General features: G+C 39.8%; 1 long non-coding RNA gene across 1 annotated transcript; it reads left to right on the top strand.

Moving 5' to 3' along the window:
• Window positions 1-203: 203 nt before the first annotated feature.
• On the top strand, window positions 204-11,344 carry LOC132633834 (uncharacterized). The gene is made up of 2 exons (XR_009579855.1): window positions 204-523; window positions 11,058-11,344. It is a non-coding gene; the product is annotated as an uncharacterized LOC132633834 (long non-coding RNA).
• Window positions 11,345-23,887: the final 12,543 nt, after the last annotated feature.

Below are 23,887 nucleotides of genomic sequence, written 5' to 3'. Positions count from 1 at the left end.
CAAAAATACCTTCTAAAACCACTTTTGGATTTTGTCATTTCATTGGAAAAATACCCTAATATATATTATGTATATTTTACGTATAACTTTAAGTATAAATTATGTCAATTAGAACAAAAAACAAGTTATTAATTCTTCATTGTCATCTTCTTCATAATCAACGGTAACATGCCTTTTCTTTCAAAAGATTCGGATTTCAAAGAAATACAAAATGATTTCAGAATTTCATTAAAATTGGATTCCATGACAATCCAACTTGTCCCACATTGCTTGTAAGGAAAAACCTAGTCATTTGGGGTTCTATAAATAGAACCCCAATTCTTCATTCTCGTATAAGGTTTTAACACCACAAAGTTCGGAAACTTTGAATACTTGGATCAAAACAAGAGTTTTCCCACATCTAAGTTGAGTTCTCCGAGTATCGGAACAAGTTAAAAAGTTTTTGAGTTTGAGTCAGCTCATCATCATTTGTGAAAAGTAATCGACTCAACTCTCGTGGTCCCTGTCGCTACTCGGCAAAAAGGTAAATCACCTTCCTCATCTTGATTTTAGCATTTTTCTTGCTGTTAGGTTTAGTTTTCATATGTTTAGAAATTAAGTCATTGATATTTGTTTTCTCTGCCTGATCCTTGTTAGATTCAGGTAGTCTTTATTTTGTGATTGTTTTAGTCTCGATGTATACTTCTTTGTTGTTCGTTTCAGAAAAAATATGGAAAATGATTAACGGTGTTGATATCTGAATGTTACAGTCTCTTCTTAAATAGAAAATAGGGGATTGCTAGCTGCTTTCTTTTTATAGTAATCAAGGATGTGCATTTTCGTTGTTAAAAGGTAACTGTGGAATAGCAGTCTCTTGTTTCTAGATTTCCATTAAAAGGAAGGTTATAGCCACCCTTACAGTAATGTAAAAGGAAGGAGAATAGCTCATTTTCTAGATTAAGACATGAATTTCCTTCAACTTTAAAACTAGAGTAGTTAATATGTCAATAGAGTAAAAAATAGATCATTGTTGATGTGTGCTTGTGTTCATAATTAGAAATACAGCTCATGTGTTTTTTCTGCATCATTTTTGTTGGCTCAAGAACCAAAATTTGACTAAGGTCAAGACACATTCCACTAAGAGTAACTATGTTTTAACTAAGTGTTTTTTCCATTTTTTTTTTTAGTTGATGTGGTTTAAGGCTACCAGTTTATGGAGAAATGAGTTTTCCTTCTAACCTATTGTTGTTTGTTTGCTTAAGCATATTTCATGTCTTGTTATTAGGAGTTGTTAAGGGTTGTATGTCAAACATAGGATGGTTAAAGTTAAACTGAAATTGAATAGAGTTGTAAATTCTCTCATGTTTAGGGGATATAGACCCCATTCTTAAGAAATTAGTTGTCACGCCCCAAATCTGGAGTGGCGTGACCGGCACTCGACGCCAAACTAGGCCCGAGCGAACCAGTCTAAATTTGAAACTCTGGGGAATAACTCCCAACTTAAGCCGGTAAGGCCCACCTGCACACAGATAATACCAACAAGCCGGCGAGACAATATATATGTATACTGACTATTTCGTCTGAACTGGGCACACACACACACACAAAATATGCATATACAACTGAACCAGCCTACGAGGCTGCCATGGTGGTACAAAGCCAACAGTATCCGAACAGACATATACAAGCCGACGAGGCTGTCATACAGACACACTATATACAGGACTCATCTACAAGCCTCTAGGGAATGCATGACTGTACCACACAATCTGTAATAAAAAAGAGAGACTCCAAGGACCGGACAAATCCGAACAAAAAGGGAGCTCACCAATCAGCTGATATCAGATTCTGCCTACTAGGGAGGTCTATCAGTCTGTCGATCTGTACCTGTAGGCATGTATGCAGTGCCCCCGGCAAAAAGGACGTCAATACAAAATATTGTATCGAGTATGTAAGGCAAACGATAATTGAAACTGAACTGAAAACAATACAATCTAGAGGCCAAAGAATTCTCAGAATGTCCTTCTGATCTATCTCAAATGAAATGCAATACCATGATATCATATGTCTCACTGACCAAGTGGCCAGGCTAAATAAAAGTCTCACTGACTCGTCGGCCAGGCTAAAGAAAAGTCTCACTAACCAAGTGGCTAGGCTAAATAAAAGTCTCACTGACCAAGAGGCCAGGCTAAAGAAAAGTCTCACTGACCAAGTGGCCAGGCTAAATAAAATATATGTATATCATGTAATGAAATGCAATACCATGATATCATATGTCTCACTGACCAAGTGGCCAGGCTAAATAAAAGTCTCACTGACTCGTCGGCCAGGCTAAAGAAAAGTCTCACTAACCAAGTGGCTAGGCTAAATAAAAGTCTCACTGACCAAGAGGCCAGGCTAAAGAAAAGTCTCACTGACCAAGTGGCCAGGCTAAATAAAATATATGTATATCATGTATGCGCAAAAGAATACCGATACTGTAACATGTCTCTTCTGTCTCTCTATGAACTCAAGGACATTGGAGGGAATATAGTCCCTCAGAAAGAATAACAGAACACTCGGAAATCATGTAACAATATGACAAGCTATACTTAGACAATTTCTGGTCACAAGGTTATTACGCTCTTACCTTAGATGGAATCATACCAAGAAAAGAAGGAACAGTCTTAACATACCTCGTTGTCTCCTTATTACTCAATTTCTATCTTCCTGAGTTCACAAATCTAAATTCAATATCATTTACCATATAATTAGGTTAAGGGAAAACTCATAATCCAAGCTTAAACTAGTTCTTAAGTTAATGGAATTCGGGCAGCATTTCCCCTATAGTTTCCATTCCAAACCAACTCCAAATCAAGCCTAGACATCAATACCAACATCAATCAACAAAATAATCAAGAACTACTAGTCAAAGCATAAGTAAATCCATCCTAAAACTTCCTTCAAATCAGACCCCAAGCTAACAACACCATCATGCCAACTTGTAATCTTTATATCACAATTTCCTTAACCTAAAACTATTAAAATCCTTCAAGAACCATTTAATATCAAAGCTTTGATGGAAAACATACCTCATATAGTCCATAACCTCAACCACAACAATTTTCTTTAAGGCCCCAAGACCACCAACATAATAGAAACACGAGCTACTATGATGTGCTAACTAGTCTCGCATTTTACGGGCTCAAATCCTACTTGGATGATGGAGTGAATTGGGAAAAGTTTTGAGGGGAGTATTAGGAAATTTAGGGTATGTTGGTGTGTGAAATAATGAAGGATAAAATGAAATGGATCAATAAATAACATTCCAAAAAATTCTCCACCGACTCACTATTGACGGGTCGTCGATGTGCTTCGACGGCTCATAACTCCCACCTTAGATGTGCGAATTTGGTTCTGCCAATCGCATTGGAACGTAGACTCGCTGAACTTATGAATGCATAGGTTATGGGTTCCGTAACTCCTTGTATTCTAGGAGATACACCTCTTTAAATTTGACCCAAAATTTTGTGTTCGGAATTCTGCCAAATTTTCCCAAAGTTTCAATAAACTTAATTTCTTCAATTTGCTTAACATCCAACCTTCCCGATACTTACTAAACATGATACCAAGCTCTCATATATGAAGAATGAACATGTATAATTCCTTAATTCACTTGTCCTCCAATCCTTCCATGACCTATTACATGAACTTAAACCCTCACAACCATAAGATAGGTGCATAATCTCATATGTCCTGGAAAATAGCCCCAGTGTGTACAATTTGAACAATTAATACCTACAAATCTCAACGTACAAAACTACGAGGTGTAACATTAGCTAACCTAAATTTTCAATCCAGACCATGCACTCTTTAATGATATTTAGGGTAACTACTTTAAAACTTTGTTCCATGTTTGATCTAAGTTGTATACATTTCCCAAAACCAAAAGGTCATCCATTCTAATCTTATTGAATTAATTCATACTCCCTTTAGTTCAAAGTTTTTTTTTTTTTTTTAGTATGCCTAAATGATTTCTTTTTTCATTAACTAGGTACATTTTGGTTAAGTTTTTATTTTTACTTTGAAATATGTGTTTGTAACTTTTATGTTCAGTTGTTTTTGAAGTGATCAGTTGGTGGTTATGTTTGAATGGTATATAAACTTAAACCAGACAGATCCTTCTCTTTGTTTAAAAGTGATCACTGTTTTCCAAATGATTTGTGGATCCTCCTTGTTTTTTGCTGAAAATTGAGAGCCTAAACTAATTTGTATAACCTTGAGATATACTGACTTTTCCCAAAAAGACTTTTCATTCTCTTTACAATGAAATATGTTATTGACATAAGCTAACTTAACTGAAGTGCTTATCAAAACGTTTGTTCTGTCAAAACATGTTTAAGTTTTTAAAGCCTGTCATTAGGCTAATGTTTCATGTCACGACCCATTTTGGCATAAGCCGTACGGGCACTTACCTCTCCCACCTCGGTAAGCGAACCCTTAACCCAACAATAATTAAGACATAAGTAATTAAATCAAGCAATGGAATAGAATAAATGTAAGTCCCATGTTATATATATATATATATATATATATATATATAGAATAGTGCGGAATAATAATAATACCCCTAGGGTCTATGTCTCTGAATAGAATAGGACATAAAGATAGAGAAGTCTTCAAGGCAGCGAATGGCCATGCTCACCCTGGAAACTCGAAGATAATGCTGAAGCAACTATCAGCCACGTGTAACAAAAGCGGATCCGACCTGATACTTTACATTCATAAAGGAATACAGCAAGTGTAGGTCGGTACAAAACAACAGTACTGGTAGGCATCATCGGCCGACTAAGCATAGCTAACATAATTCAGATAATAAAGCAGATAGGCAGACAAACCAATAGGTATAAATCAAATGTAATCGAATCCAAGTACGCGTCATCGCCTAAGTAAAGCATCTAATCCCAAATGTATCAAGTCTGAATGTATCAAGTCTGAATCCAACATCACAAGTACAACACCAAAACATCTCAAATCAAGCCATAATGCAATGCAATGAAACAGTGTATGAATGCAATTTAATGCCATGCAAATGTTGTATACACATGTACTCCGGACGGAAATATCGACATCTCGATAGCACAACCCAGTGTAACTCGCGAAGTCTAAGTGCCACCCATCCCGGATCTTTGCCCAACAGACAGACGGCACCCCAGATCTTTAACCATGGGGGGTTCTCAGCAGCACCACTCTGGGGGACTTACGGAGTCTATGCACTTACTCAATCAATGATTCCGGAACTAACATCGGATATCGGCCTCTCATATCACTCAAGTAAAATCGAGCCTAGCTCATCAAAGTGTTTGATCAGATATCATTAGTATCTCTACAGTGTTTCATGAAAAAATCAGAGTGCACGCGATGCATGTATCATCATCAATAATCATGCTCAATATCACAAGTACCAATAATCGGTATGCCAATAATATATCCGAGTCACAAGTACCAATAGTGGGTATGCCAACAACATCGTACTCAAGATGATAAAACAGAACCTAATATCTATCAACAACTCATGGCATCAAGGAAACACAATAGATCAATCAAATCACAACACAACGGGGTGGCGAGCCCGAACACACAACAGGGCCTAACCTATGATAATATCCAACCCAACTTCATACCCGAAGGATCACATGCTATCTCTAACAATATAATCTAAATATATGCTTCGCTATACGAAGTCTCACCAAAGGTAAGCCATAACCTACCTGGATGGCCGAACCGCAACCACCAACAACTCACTCCTTTGCCTTGCCTTTCCGCTGAGCCTCAAAACCAAAATAGTCCAGGCATATTCGAATTCTAGATTCGAAATCATATAGAATGATACTAATATCGCTACCATTCAATTTAGGTCAATCTAACCCTAGAAATTGGGGAAACGGGGCCCACAAGGGCAATTGGGAAATTTAGAAGCAAAATATCAAATTAAGCACTAGGTGATCATAGCCCGACCACTAATTGCTAAATTAACTCATAGATTTATTCAATTTCGAATTTGAAGCAAAACTTCCAATTTGGGTATAAACCCTAACTCTTTGATTCAACACTAGAAATGGAAGATATATGATTAACAAGCTTAGATTCATCAAAATCTGGCATAAACACCATCCATTTCATCATTAATAAGCCTAGAGAAAAAGTTCATCAAAACCCACTTTCATCTTCCATTACTGAGGGATTATTAAAGGAAAGGGAGAATCTATGAGGATTAGGATTAAAGAGATAGAAGAGGGATTAGTAAGACTTACCTCTAAGAGTATTCCCGAAATATCTCTAAGAACAGTCCCCGAAAGCTCTAATTTCGAAATGGAAATAAATGAGGATCTAACGGCTTTTAATACTTCATTAATCATACACACTGCCCGTCACCCGCTTTAGTGACACTGGGACAGCTCCAGCGGAGCCGCTTCAGCACTAAAATGCTTGGACCGCTCCAGCGGTACTGCTGACGCGGTGCTGGTGCCGCCAAAGCAGGCACTAGACACCAGAAAAGTCACCCAAGTTCACAATTCAACCTGATTTTCTGACTAATTCTTGAGGCCATTTGCTCACATACCATACACATAGACACATATAAAAACACGCTGTGAACGCACTCGTGGCCTCGAAATTTCCAAAGGAGGTCTCGTTGACCGAGTGAACCCCCGATACCTTAATTTAAATTTCCTAACCCAAGTCCCAAAATGCATCCGAGTGCATTAGGAACCGAACTAAATGCACACACAAGTTCTAAACGACCATCCGGGCCTCTTAAAACTGACGGATTTCCGAAAAAGGTCCGTTTACCCAAAAGTCAACTTTGGGTCAACTATTTTTCACCATAAGCCCAAATTCACCAAACAATTGCCCGAATCCGATCTAGACATCTCGGGAAGCATGCCAACTGTCCCCTCATGTCAAAATGAGCTAATCAATGCTCGGGAAAGGGCAAAAATGTCAAAAAGACTATAATAACCAAACGGATCGTTACATCATATACCAATTGAACCATAGAAAAGAAGCAGGAATACCTGAATCAGCAAACAACTGAGGATATCGGCTACGCATGTCGAACTCGATCTCCCAAGTAGCCTCCTCAACAGGATGGTGCTTCCATTGCACCTTCACAGAAGCAATCTCTTTCGACCTCAAGTTTCGAACCTGCCTATCTAAGATCGCAATAGGCTCTTCCTCATAGGTCAAATGCTCATCAAGCAATATAGAATCCCAAAGAACAATGTAGGTACCGTCAGCATGGTACTTCTTTAGCATCGAAATATGAAAAATCGGATGAACTCCTGCCAAGCCTAGCGGCAATGCCAACTCCTAAGCTACATCACCCATACGATCAACAATCACAAATGGACCAACATACCTGGGGCTCAACTTGCCCCTCTTACTGAACCTCATAACACCCTTCATGGGTGAAACCTTTAATAGAACCTGGTCACTTATAGCAAACTCCAAATCCCAGACCATCCGGTCCGGGTACATGTTCTGTAGACTCTGAGCTGCCTAAAGTTTGGCCTGAATAACTCTCACTCTATTAAGGGACCCTCTCCATAGATCCATGCTCCAAGGCCAGTATTTTGGACGGCGCGCGGCGACAAAAGGCGACAAGGGCTTGCCTCGCCTTAAGGCGCGGCGCGAGGCGAGGCGCTCGCCTTTTTGAAGTGCGGCGCCAATAAATACCAAAAAATTAAAATATTTAATTGCATATGTAAATAATCAAAATCTCACTAGCAATAACATATTAGCAAATATTTCAATTCAAAAATTAAAAGTAGATAGTAGATACTAAAAGTCTAGAACTCGAATGAGTCAATGACTCAATAATTCATAAGTGACAAGACAAGCAACACTAAAATTAAAGCAATAGTGCAATACTAAAGGTCCATTGAATTTGAACCTACTGTTTATAACTGTATAACAAAATTTAAACAATTATTGAACAGAAAAAATAGGACCAAAACAATCACTGCCTCACTGGTCCAAACAGAGAAAAAAAAACAGAGGAGAAAAAAACAGAGGGTAAAAAAATAGAAAAAGAAGAAGGAAAAAACAAAACAGAGGTGGACGGAAATAGGGCAGTTGTCGCCGGAAAAAAAGAAGAAGAACATAAGAAGAAGCAGAAGTCGAAAATAAGAAAGAAGAAGAACTGAAGAAAAAGAAGGAGAAAGAGACGTACCTGAAACCTTGAAGGAGAAGAGAGGAGGAGGCAAACAAAAAACCCTAGCTGCTATTTTTATTTAAGTCCTCCACTTCATTTAAGTCCTCCACTTCTTTTAATTGTTTTTTTTTTTAAATGGACTGCTCGCCTCGCCATAACTGGGTGCCTCGACATGGCGCCATTAGCGCCTTTCTCGCCTTTTGAAGGCCTGCTCGCCATGGCCATAAAAGGCGATGGAGCCTCGCCTCGCCACGCCTCTCGCCAAAGGCGAGAAGACGCTCGCCTTTAACAACACTGTCCAAGGACGAGAGTCAAATCCATCAAATCAACTAATCAGAGATCTACATCTCCTACCATATAAAGCCTCAAAAGGCGCTATGCCAATACTCGAATGATAACTGTTATTGTACGTAAACTCTACCAATGGTAAGTGCTGATCCCAATGACCACCAAAATCAATAAAACATGCTCTCAACATGTCCTCGACCACTTGAATAGTCCGCTCGAACTGGCCGTTGGTCTGGGGATGAAAAGCTATACTAAGATCCAATCGGGTACCCAACTCTTCATGAAACGCCCTCCAGAAACGGGAAGTGAAAATAGTAACCCGATCAGATACAATAGAAATAGGAACCCCATGAAACCTCACAATATCCCGAATGTATATCTTGGATAACTTCTCCACGGTATAGGAAACCTGAACTGAAACAAATTGAGCGGACTTAGTCAACCGATCAACTATCACCCAAATAGAGTCAAACTTGCCAAGGGTCTTCGGAAGACCCGTAACAAAATCCATGGTAATCCTCTCCCACTTTCACTCGGGAATAGGCAACCTCTGAAGCACCCTACCGCGTCGCTGGTGCTCATACTTTACCTACTGATAATTTCCACACTTAGTCACAAAATCAACCATATCTCTATTCATCCGACGCCACCAATAGTGCCGTCTCAAGTCATGGTACATCTTAGTCTCCCTCGGATGAATGGAATAGCGAGAGCTATGAGCCTCAGACAAGATCAACTGAATCAAATCACCAACACGAGGAATGCACACGCGCCCTCTGATCGTCAAAACGCCCTCAGAATCAATCACGACCTCCTTGGCCTCACCCATAAAAATTCTATCTCTAATCTTGCTCAACTGAGCATCCTCAACTGATGAGTCCTGATCCGATCCAATAAAGACGACCTCGCCTCTGTATTAGCCAAAATCCTGCCCAGAGCTGAAATATCAAGCTGAATGAAACTGTTGACCAGAGTCTGAACCTCCATGGCCAACAGGCGCTTGAAAACAATCAATCGACCTAATTGATATCATATCCGGTAATTATCTTGTATTTTGCCCACAAATTTCCCGTTTCGCCCTTGTTGGCTTGTTTCCCCAATTTTTAGAGTTAAAATGGGCATAATTGATATCATAGCAATATTAGTATCATTCTCCATGATTTCTAATTTAGAATTCGGTTATGCTTAGACTGCTTTGGTTCTGAGCTTCAGAGGAAGGGCAAAGCGATAGAGTGACTTATTGGTATTGCGATTCGGCAGTCCAGGTAGGTTATGACTTATAGACTATGCATAGCGAATCACATATTTAGAATATAATGTCGGGCACAGCATGCAAACCTTAGAGTATGAAGTTGGGTTGGATATTTCCTTAGGTTGGGCCCTGCTGTGTGTTGAGACTAGCCACCATGTTATATGTGTTTATTGTTCCATTTTGGTGGTTTGTCGCCACGAGTAGTAGTAGATATTGGAATATGCGTTACTGTTATGACTGAGATATGATTGGTATTTCATTGTTGATAGTTGCATATGATACCTTGTTGACATACCTGTTGTTGGTACTAGTGATATCGATGTATTGTTGGCATACCATTGTTGGTATTGTGATATGACACATTGTTGGCATACCCCTTCGTGGTACTTGTGATATTGAACTTGATTGTTGATACTTCATGTACATATTGCACGCATTCTCACACATTCATGATACATGGTCGATACCCAGTGATGATCCGGTATCATTGATGAGCGAATTGATATTTGATAAACTTCATATTTGAGTGATTATAAAAGACCGATGTCCGAAGATCCATTTTGAAATCGTTGATTGTATAAACCTGATGTCTGATCAACTCTTTTACATGAGTGATTGTGAGAAGGCTGATGTCCGAGGTTCAATTCCGAAACCGTTGATATATGCATTGCATACATTCCCTCATATTCATGATGCATGGCCGATAGCCAGTAATTATCCGATATCATTGATTGAGCGACTCTTTTACTTGAGTGATTATGAGAAGGCCGATGACCGATGATATATTCCGGCATCGTTGTTGCATGGTCGATTCCGATGTTATTTTAGAATCGTTGTTAGTGCATCGGCTCCACAGGTCCCCTAGGGTGGTGCTGGGAGACTCCCCCTGTGAGCAATTAGCCAGGGTCCCATCTGTTTGTTGGGCAAAGATTCGGGACGGATGACACGACTTCACGAGTCACACTGTGTTTGCTACCGAGACGTTGATATTTTTGTCCAGAGTACATGTGTACACCTCATTTTCATGGCATTACATCTCATCCATTCCATTATTACATTATATTTCATCGCATTGCATTGGCTTGATTTCGATTCGTGGTGATTGACTGTGATGATTGGATTGGATATATATATATATATTTCGGACTTGGTGTAGTCTGGTTTAGAGGCTTTACGTAGGCGATGACGAACACTTGGTTGTGATCTTATTATTTTATACTTGTTGGATTCCTTGATATCTACTTAATTTCTAAATTGTGTTATCTATGCTTGGTCGGCCGATGATGCCTACCAATAGTATTGTTTGTACTGACCTGCACTTGCTGCTTTCTTTTATGAATGCAGAGTATCAGGTCGAATCTACTTCTCTGACTCGTGGTTGTTTGACTCTTCAGCTCCCACTTGAGTTTTCCAGGGTGATCATGGCGTCCGCTGACCTCGAAGACTCTTTAATTACTTATGTCTTGCTTTCCATTCAGAGACATGCTTTGAGACTACTTATGTATTATTATTCAGACCTTTAGTATTCGGATTTAATTGCTCTTGTATGACCAGACCAATTACTGTGGTGGATTTCATTTACTTCCGCACTTGTTATTATTATATATTATTGTGAGACTTATATTATTTTACTTTCTTCCGCTATGTTACATTATCGTGAATGTTGAGCTAAGGGTTCGCCTACGGAGGTGGGAAAGGTAAGGGCCCGCATGACCTAGGCTAAAATATATCGTGACAGAGCGACTTCTCCAAATTCAAAGAATCATATGCCAGGATCCACTCCCTACTATGTAGCGTGAAGAAGATAAGAGCAGTGCCACAAACCTATCAGGGTCTCCCAGGATCTCTGAAAGAAGGGATTTGCGTGCATCACCATGGTCGCCCTAGCCACGACATTGAAGAATGTGTGAATTTCAAAATCGAGCTGGAACGCCTCGTGAATGAAGGTCATGTTTGGATTGTCGCGGGAAGACAAGGATAGAAGATGAAGATAATGAAGACCTGCTTAGTATGGTTGGGTAGAAAAACATAAGTATCCTTTTACCGTTTTCAATAAGATAGAGTATTCCTTTCCTTTTTTATGTAAACGGAACTACGGCAACATGATGTCCTATTGGGGATACGTGGGAAGCCTATTTAAGGCCGGTTCAGGGTAGAAAAACTAAGTTTTAGGTAGCATAGGGAAAAACCTTTTCTGTGTATGCCTGAACTACGGATGGACCTGATTTCCCTTTGGTGGGATACGTAGGCAGTCTATTTAAGACTCGGTCCTATTATAATAAAAATATAACTCCCCTTAGTACAGTATGGGTAGAAGCAAATCAACCATAAAGACCACTTATCGAAAAATCAATAATCCCAAGAAATATAAAAAGATCAAAATACCCTTAGAATGTGAATCAATTAAGAGTTGTAATAAAATATATGAATCTATATGCTATAAACTGCAAACAACGTGATATTTTGCATTTCGTGCTTAAATCTAACGCTAACTTGGGAGCTTTTGAGTTGTTTTTTCTTAATGACAGGGGTCGATTCACTAGCACGAGTTACTCGATCAAAAGCTGCGGCAGCGTCCTTAAACCCTCAAGAAGAAAGCATGCTTGAAACTCCACCACCGAACATAACTGCTTTAATCGAAGGTACCCCAACAACTGGCATAACTGGAATGCCTTTTGGAAGAGGCTGTTAACCTGCTGATGAGGCAATTGGCCGAAGCCAGAGAAGAAGCGGACCGCTTGAGGGCCGAGAAAGAAAATGCTACTAATACCGAGGTTAGGAGACCTCCACCCACTTTTCTAAATCTATATTTACCAATTCCTAACCATTTCCCGTAAACCCATACTGGGGCTACTTTTCAAACTCCACTACACCGAAATACCACCCATGTGTGGAATTCATCCCACCAAAATCCAGTTTTTCAAACACCTGCTCACGCTACAAACACAACTGCTTATCAAGCCCCTCAGGCGATAGGAGTTCCTGTGATTCACCCCGTGCAGCTAAATGTCACCTTTCAATACTATGTCACCCATATTGACTCCTCGCCAGAGCTGGAGAACATGAAGATGTTCTTTGAACCAAGAATAGATAAAATCAAGAGGGAGATGGAGAAGAAAATTGTTGAACTGGAACATGGCTCTAAAAAGAAAGAGGGGTTGAGATACTCTTACTTATGCATACATCCGGACCTGGGTCTGCCTGAAGGCTTCAAAATTTCCAAATTTGATCACTTTAATGGGTCAGGCATTCCCAGAGCTCACTTGAGGGCTTACTTTGACCAGTTTGTTGGAAATGTTGGAAATGAAGCCTTGCTCATGAGGTTGTTTAGTTGAAGTCTATCAGAAACAGCCATGGAATGGTTTATCTCTCAAGACATTAGCCAATGGAAAACATGGGAAGAAATGGCAAGTTCATTCATGGAAAGATTCCGCTTTAATGTGGAAAATGTGCCTGATCGCTTCTCATTGGAGAAAATTCATCAGAAATCGACTGAAACATACAGAGAATATGCCAGTCGCGGGAGAGATGAAGCGGCGCGTGTGCAACAACCTATGACTGAAGCTGAGCTGCTAGCCGCATTCATACGATACCAAAAAGCTGATTGTTTTGACAAAATGATAACTATGAAAGGGAGTTCCTTTGCAGATTTAGTCGCCGTTGGGGATGCTATTGAAGATGGCGTCAAGACCGGCAGGATTGTTAGTGTACTAAACAGAGCAGGTGCATCTGGCACCGCAGGTGGCAAAAAGAAAAGAGAAGATATAGCCTATGTTTCTAGAACTACTAGCCCGAAAAGCCGAAGGGTGGGTAATCAGAAAAGGACCATCACTGAAGGCGAAGCTGAAGACTTTTGGCGCCGAATGCAGCCGAAGGAATACTCCATTATCGAGCATTTGAAGAAAACCCCAGCCTAAATATCAGTGCTAGCATTGCTGCGAAGTTCACCCCAACACCGTCTCGCTCTATTGAAGGTGTTGGAGGAAGCTCACGTCCCGGCTGGAACAAATAGTGAAAATCTGGTCGAAATGATCGCCTATGTTATGGAAGAACACCAAATTGCCTTCACAGAAAAAGAGTTGCCCAAGGAAGGCATAAACCACAACAAAGCATTGCATGTCACTATCATGTGTCGCAACAAAGTGGTAATCCGGGTGTTAATTGACAATGGGGCAGGACTCAACATTTTCCCCGAATCCACTCTGACTCAGCTAGGATACGACCTTGGAAAGTTTGGCCAAAGCCACACTAACATAAGAGCATTTGATGGAGGACGTTGTGATGCCACTGGAGTAATTGATCTAGATATTCAAATGGGACCTGTTGAGTTCACCACAGAATTCCAAGTCATGGAAATACCGGCCAATTACAATTTGCTTCTAGGAAGACCATGGATCCACATGGAAGGGCATACCATCCTCACTCCACTAATTTGTAAAATTTGTCTGGAAAGGAGAAGAAGTGGTGATCTATGGAGAGGCCAGCATGCACAATTATCCAGACAATTCCGTACCCATTATTGAAGCCACGCCTAAGGGAACAGACTTCTATGTCGTGGAGTTAGTGGGAGCGGCCCACAAGATCGATTCCGTGAAAACTCCTATACCGGCAGTTTATTAAATGACCACTTGCAGTATGCTTCTGAATGGGTTCGAACTCGAAATAGGTTTAGGGAAGAGTCTGTTGCGCATCACTGAGCATGTTCCTATCCTTCAAAATAATTTTCGCTTCGGGCTTGGTTATGTCCCCACAGAGGAGGAAATGCTTACCAGAAAGAGACAAGAGGTTACAGATCTCTGCAAACCCATCCCAAATCTGTACCAGTCATTCCCCCACAAAATGCCTGTGCTTAAGGATGTCGACATTAAAGAGGGGATAATGATGTTATTCCAAGAGGAAGATTGCTACGTGATTCTGGAGGAATGTGCTGAAACACCCAGCATCAGAGGGGCAGAACCAGGCGAGCGACTGTTCAACTGGACCTCTACACCGTTACTGGCTCTTCGGTAGAGAAAGATGAATTTATTTTTGAAAATGGGGAGAGTCAGTTGAGGCCCGATTACTCACTGTCACGCCCCGAACCTGGGCCTGGACGTAACACGGCACCCGGTGCCTGACTGCATGTGACCGAGCGAACCAACTGGCTGCTGAATCAACATGTGATACCAAAACATAACTAATTTATAGAATAAAATTAACACATGCTGATCAACTGAAAGTCTCACTGAAATATCATAATGCGGAAATACTTAAGCAATCTGAACATATATGAAATTAGCCAACATGGCTAAACCAAACAACTGAACGACTGCCAACAAGGCTAACATAATAAATATCTGACTGTCTGAACTGTGTCTATGAAGCCTCTAAGAGTACTGAATAATAGAGTTGTCTATAAACTGAAATAACTGGATAGCTGACAACGCCCCGAATGAATGTGGGGCTCACCAATAGCTGATATGTGCACTCCTAATTAGCTGAGTCGTCAACCTGTGTATCGTTACCTGCATCGCGAGATGCAGGTCCCCAAGCAATAAAAAGGGACATCAGTACATTTGAATTGTACTGGTATGTAAAGCAACTGAAGCAATAAAATACTGGAACTGAAACTGAAACTGAAACTGAACTAAACAGGAAAGTAAGAAGCTGAAGTACTCCCTGTTCTGGATGAAGAATCACCTGTAAAACTGTAATTATAACTGTGGCCTCGGGCCCAAATAATGTGCACAAAAACTGTGGCCTCTGGCCCAAGCAATACGTATGCATAAACTGTGGCCTAGGGCCCAAAAGTACAGATACAGGTGTTCAACATTAACAATTCACAAAACTGAGACTGGCTATATCTGATAGCATGATAACTGTTTCTGATTATGGGACTCTTGTAAATAACTGGCTATACACTGACTGAGACTCATGTGATAATAATGCATAAGTCTACAAAGATTACGTGTTGAGTTCATGATGTTCAAAGTGACAACCATGAACGAATTTTGTAACTGCAACCTTAGAAGATAACAGTTCTATATCATATCATGAAACTAGGGCTAAACTATATTCTGAGTCAAATTGCTAACAAGTATGAAGAATGAGGCGTAGGGAGAATTATGAACATTCCCTAACGTAGATAGTTAGCCTCACATACCTTAATTCCAGCCTTTGAGCGTAATACAATGTTCGTCGCCCCTTTCAACTTTGATCTATAGCAATACAAGTCAAAGTATTCATGATTTGGTCATCTAAGCATTTTATCAAACACTTAGTGGGCATAAAGCTTCACAATCTCCATTAATGGTGTTTCTTCACCCAATTCCCATTCTATTACTTCTGGGTGATTCTACAATCTCAATTAGGTGTAATAACGTCATTCTTCATCACCCACATGAATACAACAATCCCAAATCAACAACCCAAAACTCTAGCATAATTCATATAATTTCCTTTATCAAACCCATTTGTTATTCTCCCAAGAATTCATCAATTCTCAACTATAAATGATTTGAGAGTAGGAATATTACCTTTTGTGAGCATCCACCACGAAATCAACTTCCAAAGTTTGATTTGTAGCTTAGAATGACGGCAAGAACTTGTACTACACTTTATCCTTCACGAGCCTTGGGATTTGAGGCCTTCAACTTGTTGGATCCTCTCCTTTCTCTCTCTAACTATCCTTTCTCTCTCTCTAAAATCTGAAAATATGAGGGAAGAAGGCTGCTAGGGTTGGACATTTCCCTTAAATATTAAGTGGAAATGGGTCTGACCCAACTTGAGTTCGGGTTGGACCAAGTCCACTGTCCAGCATGACCTTTCTGTCTTAAAACGTTCATATCTCCCTAACCAGATGTCTCCTCGAGGCCCATAATATACCGTTGGAAAGCTATTTCAATTATCTACAACTTTCATGTTATACATTTTCCCAAATTCCCAACTTATAATAGGGTTATGGCCTCCCGAAGTTAGATCAGCCGAAAACGTACTTCCAATCGACGGCTCATTCGACGTTTCGTCGATCAGATCGACGAAACGTCGATCTCCTCCGTTGAATTGGCCAAATTTCCAGTGAACAATGCACAATCGACGGTTCAAAGGACGAACCGTCGATCAGATCGACGAAACGTCGATCTGCTCCGTCGAATTGATCCAATTTCCAGTGAACAATGCGCAATCGACGGTTCAAAGGACGAACCGTCGATCAGATCGACGAAACGTCGATCTTCCCGTCGAAGTCACCCATTTCCCAGCGAAGACAGGCTTCAGTAAAATGGGCATAACTTTTTGTACGTAGCTCCGTTTGGGCTGGGCGACCTATCGTTGGAAAGCTATTTCAAAGATCTACAACTTTCATCAAGGAAGGTTTCCCAAATTCTAAATATTTAAAGGGGCTATGATCATAGGAAGTAAGACCTTCCACAAACTCATTGGCAAACATGCCCTGTAGAGTGGTTTTCAACTTTGCTTTGCCCAAAGACATTTCTTATGACTTAATTAGTTTTCAAGACACTTCCTATAACCCTCATATTGGTTCCATTATATTGTCATCTTATGAGTCGAACTTTCACTCGAAGCTACGAGGTGTTACAATATCTCCCCCTTGGGATCATTCGTCCTCGAATGATAAGCATTCGGGATTCTACAAAAATTTAGCCAGAGTTTCCCCTGTAATAAGGCACTACCAACCTGTTACAGCAACCCATAATATCATTGCCTCTCAAGTCTACATCACAATAGCATTATAAATTGGCCACACATGACCCAAAAGCATGAAAAGAAAGCTTACATACCTCAAAATCTTGGTGCTTCATCATAAATCTCTTTTGTAGGCTGAAACAAGTGCGGGTACATGGATTTCATATCCTCCCCCGCCTCCCATGTAGCTTCCTCAGCTTTCTGACTCCTCCACAGGACTTTCACTGAGGCTACTTCCTTAGTTCTCAACTTGCGAACTTGGCGATCAAGAATGTCTACGGGGATCTCCTCATAGGTGAGGCCATCCTTAACTGTTATAGTATTAGCAGGAACAACTAACGATGGGTCTCCTACACACTTCCTCAACATGGATACATGAAACACTGGGTGTACAGCAGCCAAATCTTATGGCAACTCAAGCTTATAAGCCAATTGACCAACCTTTCGTTGGATTCTGTATGGTCCATATGGAGGGACTATGCTTTCTCCTTCTTACCAAATCTCATAACGCATTTCATAGGCGAAACTTTCAGATACACTTAATCATCAACTTGGAGCTCTAAGTCTCTACGCTGCATGTCCGAATAGGACCTTTGGCGACTCTGAGCCGTCTTCAAACGCTTCTAAATCAACTTGGCCTTCTTTATAGCCTGATAGACCAAATTTGGTCCTAACAACTCTGTTTCCCAACTTTAGACTAACCAATCGGTGATCTGCACCTTCGCTCAAAAAGGGTTTCAAACGGTGCCATCCCAATACTAGCATGGCAATTGTTTTTGTAAGTAAACTCAATAAGAGGCAGGTGGTCATCCCAATTACCATTGAAATCAAGGACACATGGTTATTGAACCGAATGAATACATGATTACTGAATTGCTGAGACATTGAACTGAATTTCTACTGAACTAACTGAATACTAAGCTGACTGAATACTGGATTAACTGAATACGAAACTAACACACTAACTGAATATTGAGCTGACTGAATACTGGATTAACTGAGTAACATTAACTGGATACTGAGCTGACTGAATACTGGATTAACTGAGTAACATTAACTGAATACTGAGCTGACTGAATACTGGATTAACTGAGTACGGGACTGGCATGAATACGTGAGTACTGGACTGATATCTGAGTACTAAGCTGACATAAATATCAGAGTATTGAACTAATATGAACATTATAACATGAGATCTGAATAACGTATCTGTCTCACCATTTGTTTGAGGATGAAAAGATGTACTAAGGTTCACCTTCGTACCCAATCCTTTCTGAAAGGATTTTCAGATGTTCGCTGTGAACTGAGCACTATAGTCTGAAATAATGGACACTAGGGTCCCATACAATCCGACAATTTCATTAACATATGACTTCGCATAATCTTCTGTTCAATCTGTGGTCTTAACTGGCAAGAAGTGCGCTGACTTCGTAAGTCTGTCCACAATCACTCAAATTAAATCATTCCTCCTATCTGAACGAGGTAGACCTAGAATGGTGAGCTTCTGACATAATTAGCTCTCTGAGCCCATCTACATCTGGAACGCATAATCTGCCTTGGTATCTCAAGGTACCGTTATCTCCCCTTTGTGCAAAAGCTAAGGCTTTATATTCGTGAATCCCCTCTTTCATCTTTAACAAGTAGGAATCACCAAACTGCTTCTCTCTAACTTTAATGACTAAGAAAGAATGCCATGTTCCGGGCAATAACTCCACCTGCTTCAGAGTCTGGAAGTCGAATTCCCTAGCTTGGATAAGCGGTGAACTTCTTTCACCTTAGTTCTCTTGTCTGCCTAAATCATGAGCTGTACTTCCTATACTTGATTTTTTTTTTTCTGAGATACTTCCTAAAATACTCATAGTACTGTAAAATACTCATAGTACTGTTGTGTGCTAAGTCTTTCACTAGCCCCTTAAATATTAGAGTCTTGTGCAATGGCACTACCCTTTTGACACATAACTAGGCATGATCTTATAACTTTTCTGGGATCGCCTAATCGATAGTAATTGAACTTGACACGATTCGTCCGACAATCATTCTACTCATTTCGGGTTAGGCATATTCCCTATGGAGACTATCTCATTATGCCAACCTAACTGAATTAAGGTTCTTCATATCTCATACTAACCCTTCGGGTCTTCAATTATCTCACTGGACTTACTAGCGATTTATGCATCTCCCCCTTAGACCAAGGCTAACGTCTTATACTTACAAATTCTTCTCTTTTGATGAGATCCAATTAACCTTCCTTATCTTCTGTAATTCCTTTGTACTCTACAACACTGACGATTTTTTTTTTTACTCACATCTGAGCAATTTCTCATGGGGAAAAACTAAATTTACTTACATGAACGGGTTGCTCCTGTATTCATAACTGGCATACTCCATCTTAACGACTTAACTCTGCTCACACTGTAAATCTTAGGACAAACCCTTTTTTTTTTTACAACTCTTAAAGGTTATTCTTCTGTAGTTTGCTGTCTTACGACTTAGTTGATTTCTTCTTCCACTAATCACTCTACTCTAAACTTAACTTAAGCCCTTGGTTTCTAACACACATATTCGGATGTATCTGAACTGTCACCCACTCAAGGTGTTCATTTGAATAGGAAATCAAATCATATTTCTAATAGTTCTGCTAAAATTGCTAATGCATTGTATCTACTCAAAACTTACTTACTATTTTTCTGTTAATCACCTGCTAGCTTCATATTTTCTTATTCTGCTCTGAATAACCTAAGTTATTTCTAACTCTCCCTCATCATCTGACTCTATTCTATGGCTGTATACTATCTTTTCTGAACTATGGATCACACTTAAGAAACCTTTATCTATCTTATACGAAAGATACCCAAACTTTCTATACATTTCAAAGTCATATCAGACTATACCCATCTGGAATAAACACTTACTCACATAGCTTAAGAGAGGACTGTCACATCTCCTTATCTCATAATAATAATTACTTCTGAATTAACTTACAGCTGTCGTACTCTCTAACTCTGATCTGACTAAAACTTAAACAAACTAAAATCATTCATATTCGTCACAACTATTACTTCTTTTAAATATAAACTCGTCGTAATTTATCCCTGCTTATCAATTCAGTCGATACCTCAATATAATACTCCATTAAGATTGGCCAACCTTTTCCATATCATCTCTTAGTATCACAAGTCCTTCCAAATTATCCTAGCATTACTTTTTACCATATCGATATTGACCTCATAATTACTATTACTATCAATTTTACAGTTAACTTTATTTCTCGAAGTCAGACTTGCAACTTGGTCAAATCCTATCATTACTGTTGACACGACCTTTCAAGACATACTACGAACTTATATCTCATTCTCCTTCTATTTCTAGGAAAATTTTGGCAGAGTTTCCTCTGTATTTCTTACTATCCCAAAACCTGCACGCAGGAAATACCAACAATGCCTTACAAGGCCAACATATATATATATATATGTCATATCAAATCATAGCCATACAGGGCTTCCAATTTCAACAACAGTATAAAAATGATGAACTTACCTCATATGTCCAACTCAAACTGTACCTGTTACTCTTTCCTGTTTATTTTCCCTTTCAATCTTTAACTGCAGATGGAGTGGGTCCTGATGACCTTCGGTAGAAAACTGTCTGCCACCACTTTCTTGAGATCCTTCATGATTTATGTTTTCTGCAGACTTAGCTCCTTTTCTAAATTCTCTAATATCCTCTCCCTGTGGTATCCCATTCTCCTTTCTCAAGAACATCATTATCATTCAACATACTATTCTTTCTACTACACCCCTTCTCGGGCATCTTACATTGTATTCCACTTTTAATAGCACTTGAAGTCTCATTCGTTACCAGTAAGTACTGCTCAATTGTACCCCCTATGGGTAAACATCCTTACTTGGACCTTGAATTACCTGTTCGTCTCCTGCGTATTCGAAACGTACGTAATTCGATAGGAAGAGAAGTTACTTATCGCTCTAAGCTTTATGGCACAATCTAGAGTAGAAAGAAATGAGACAAATCCTGAATGTCTTGGTGGTCAACTATTTATATGTGTGGGGCCCTCACACATATAAAAGAGACCCCGCTGGACACGGCTTCATAGACTCCCTAAGACACTTGAACCTAGGGCTTTGATACCAAGCTTTGTCACGCCCCGAACCTGGGCCTGGACGTAACACGGCACCCGGTGCCTGACTGCATGTGACCGAGCGAACCAAATGGCTGCTGAATCAACATGTGATACCAAAACATAACTAATTTATAGAATAAAATTAACACATGCTGATCAACTGAAAGTCTCACTGAAATATCATAATGCGGAAATACTTAAGCAATCTGAACATATATGAAATTAGCCAACATGGCTAAACCAAACAACTGAACGACTGCCAACAAGGCTAACATAATAAATATCTGACTGTCTGAACTGTGTCTATGAAGCCTCTAAGAGTACTGAATAATAGAGTTGTCTATAAACTGAAATAACTGGATAGCTGACAACGCCCCGAATGAATGTGGGGCTCACCAATAGCTGATATGTGCACTCCTAATTAGCTGAGTCGTCAACCTGTGTATCGTTACCTGCATCGCGAGATGCAGGTCCCCAAGCAATAAAAAGGGACATCAGTACATTTGAATTGTACTGGTATGTAAAGCAACTGAAGCAATAAAATACTGGAACTGAAACTGAAACTGAAACTGAACTAAACAGGAAAGTAAGAAGCTGAAGTACTCCCTGTTCTGGATGAAGAATCACCTGTAAAACTGTAATTATAACTGTGGCCTCGGGCCCAAATAATGTGCACAAAAACTGTGGCCTCTGGCCCAAGCAATACGTATGCATAAACTGTGGCCTAGGGCCCAAAAGTACAGATACAGGTGTTCAACATTAACAATTCACAAAACTGAGACTGGCTATATCTGATAGCATGATAACTGTTTCTGATTATGGGACTCTTGTAAATAACTGGCTATACACTGACTGAGACTCATGTGATAATAATGCATAAGTCTACAAAGATTACGTGTTGAGTTCATGATGTTCAAAGTGACAACCATGAACGAATTTTGTAACTGCAACCTTAGAAGATAACAGTTCTATATCATATCATGAAACTAGGGCTAAACTATATTCTGAGTCAAATTGCTAACAAGTATGAAGAATGAGGCGTAGGGAGAATTATGAACATTCCCTAACGTAGATAGTTAGCCTCACATACCTTAATTCCAGCCTTTGAGCGTAATACAATGTTCGTCGCCCCTTTCAACTTTGATCTATAGCAATACAAGTCAAAGTATTCATGATTTGGTCATCTAAGCATTTTATCAAACACTTAGTGGGCATAAAGCTTCACAATCTCCATTAATGGTGTTTCTTCACCCAATTCCCATTCTATTACTTCTGGGTGATTCTACAATCTCAATTAGGTGTAATAACGTCATTCTTCATCACCCACATGAATACAACAATCCCAAATCAACAATCCAAAACTCTAGCATAATTCATATAATTTCCTTTATCAAACCCATTTGTTATTCTCCCAAGAATTCATCAATTCTCAACTATAAATGATTTGAGAGTAGGAATATTACCTTTTGTGAGCATCCACCACGAAATCAACTTCCAAAGTTTGATTTGTAGCTTAGAACGACGGCAAGAACTTGTACTACACTTTATCCTTCACGAGCCTTGGGATTTGAGGCCTTCAACTTGTTGGATCCTCTCCTTTCTCTCTCTAACTATCCTTTCTCTCTCTCTAAAATTTGAAAATATGAGGGAAGGAGGCTGCTAGGGTTGGACATTTCCCTTAAATATTAAGTGGAAATGGGTCTGACCCAACTTGAGTTCGGGTTGGATCAAGTCCACTGTCCAGCATGACCTTTCTGTCTTAAAACGTTCATATCTCCCTAACCAGATGTCTCCTCGAGGCCCATAATATACCGTTGAAAAGCTATTTCAAATATCTACAACTTTCATGTTATACATTTTCTAAAATTCCCAACCTATAATAGGGTTATGGCCTCCCGAAGTTAGATCAGCCGAAAACGTACTTCCAATCGACGGCTCATTCGACGTTTCGTCGATCAGATCGACGAAACGTCGATCTCCTCCGTTGAATTGGCCAAATTTCCAGTGAACAATGCACAATCGACGGTTCAACGGACGAACCGTCGATCAGATCGACGAAACGTCGATCTGCTCTGTCGAATTGATCCAATTTCCAGTGAACAATGCGCAATCGACGGTTCAAAGGACGAACCGTCGATCTTCCCGTCGAAGTCACCCATTTCCCAGCGAAGACAGGCTTCAGTAAAATGGGCATAACTTTTTGTACGTAGCTCCGTTTGGGCTGGGCGACCTATCGTTGGAAAGCTATTTCAAAGATCTACAACTTTCATCAAGGAAGGTTTCCCAAATTCTAAATATTTAAAGGGGTTATGATCATAGGAAGTAAGACCTTCCACAAACTCATTGGCAAACA

This window comes from Lycium barbarum, chromosome 3, assembly GCF_019175385.1.
Source record: "Lycium barbarum isolate Lr01 chromosome 3, ASM1917538v2, whole genome shotgun sequence".
Lineage (NCBI taxonomy): Eukaryota > Viridiplantae > Streptophyta > Magnoliopsida > Solanales > Solanaceae > Lycium > Lycium barbarum.
This window is presented reverse-complemented; position numbering and strand designations above follow the sequence as displayed.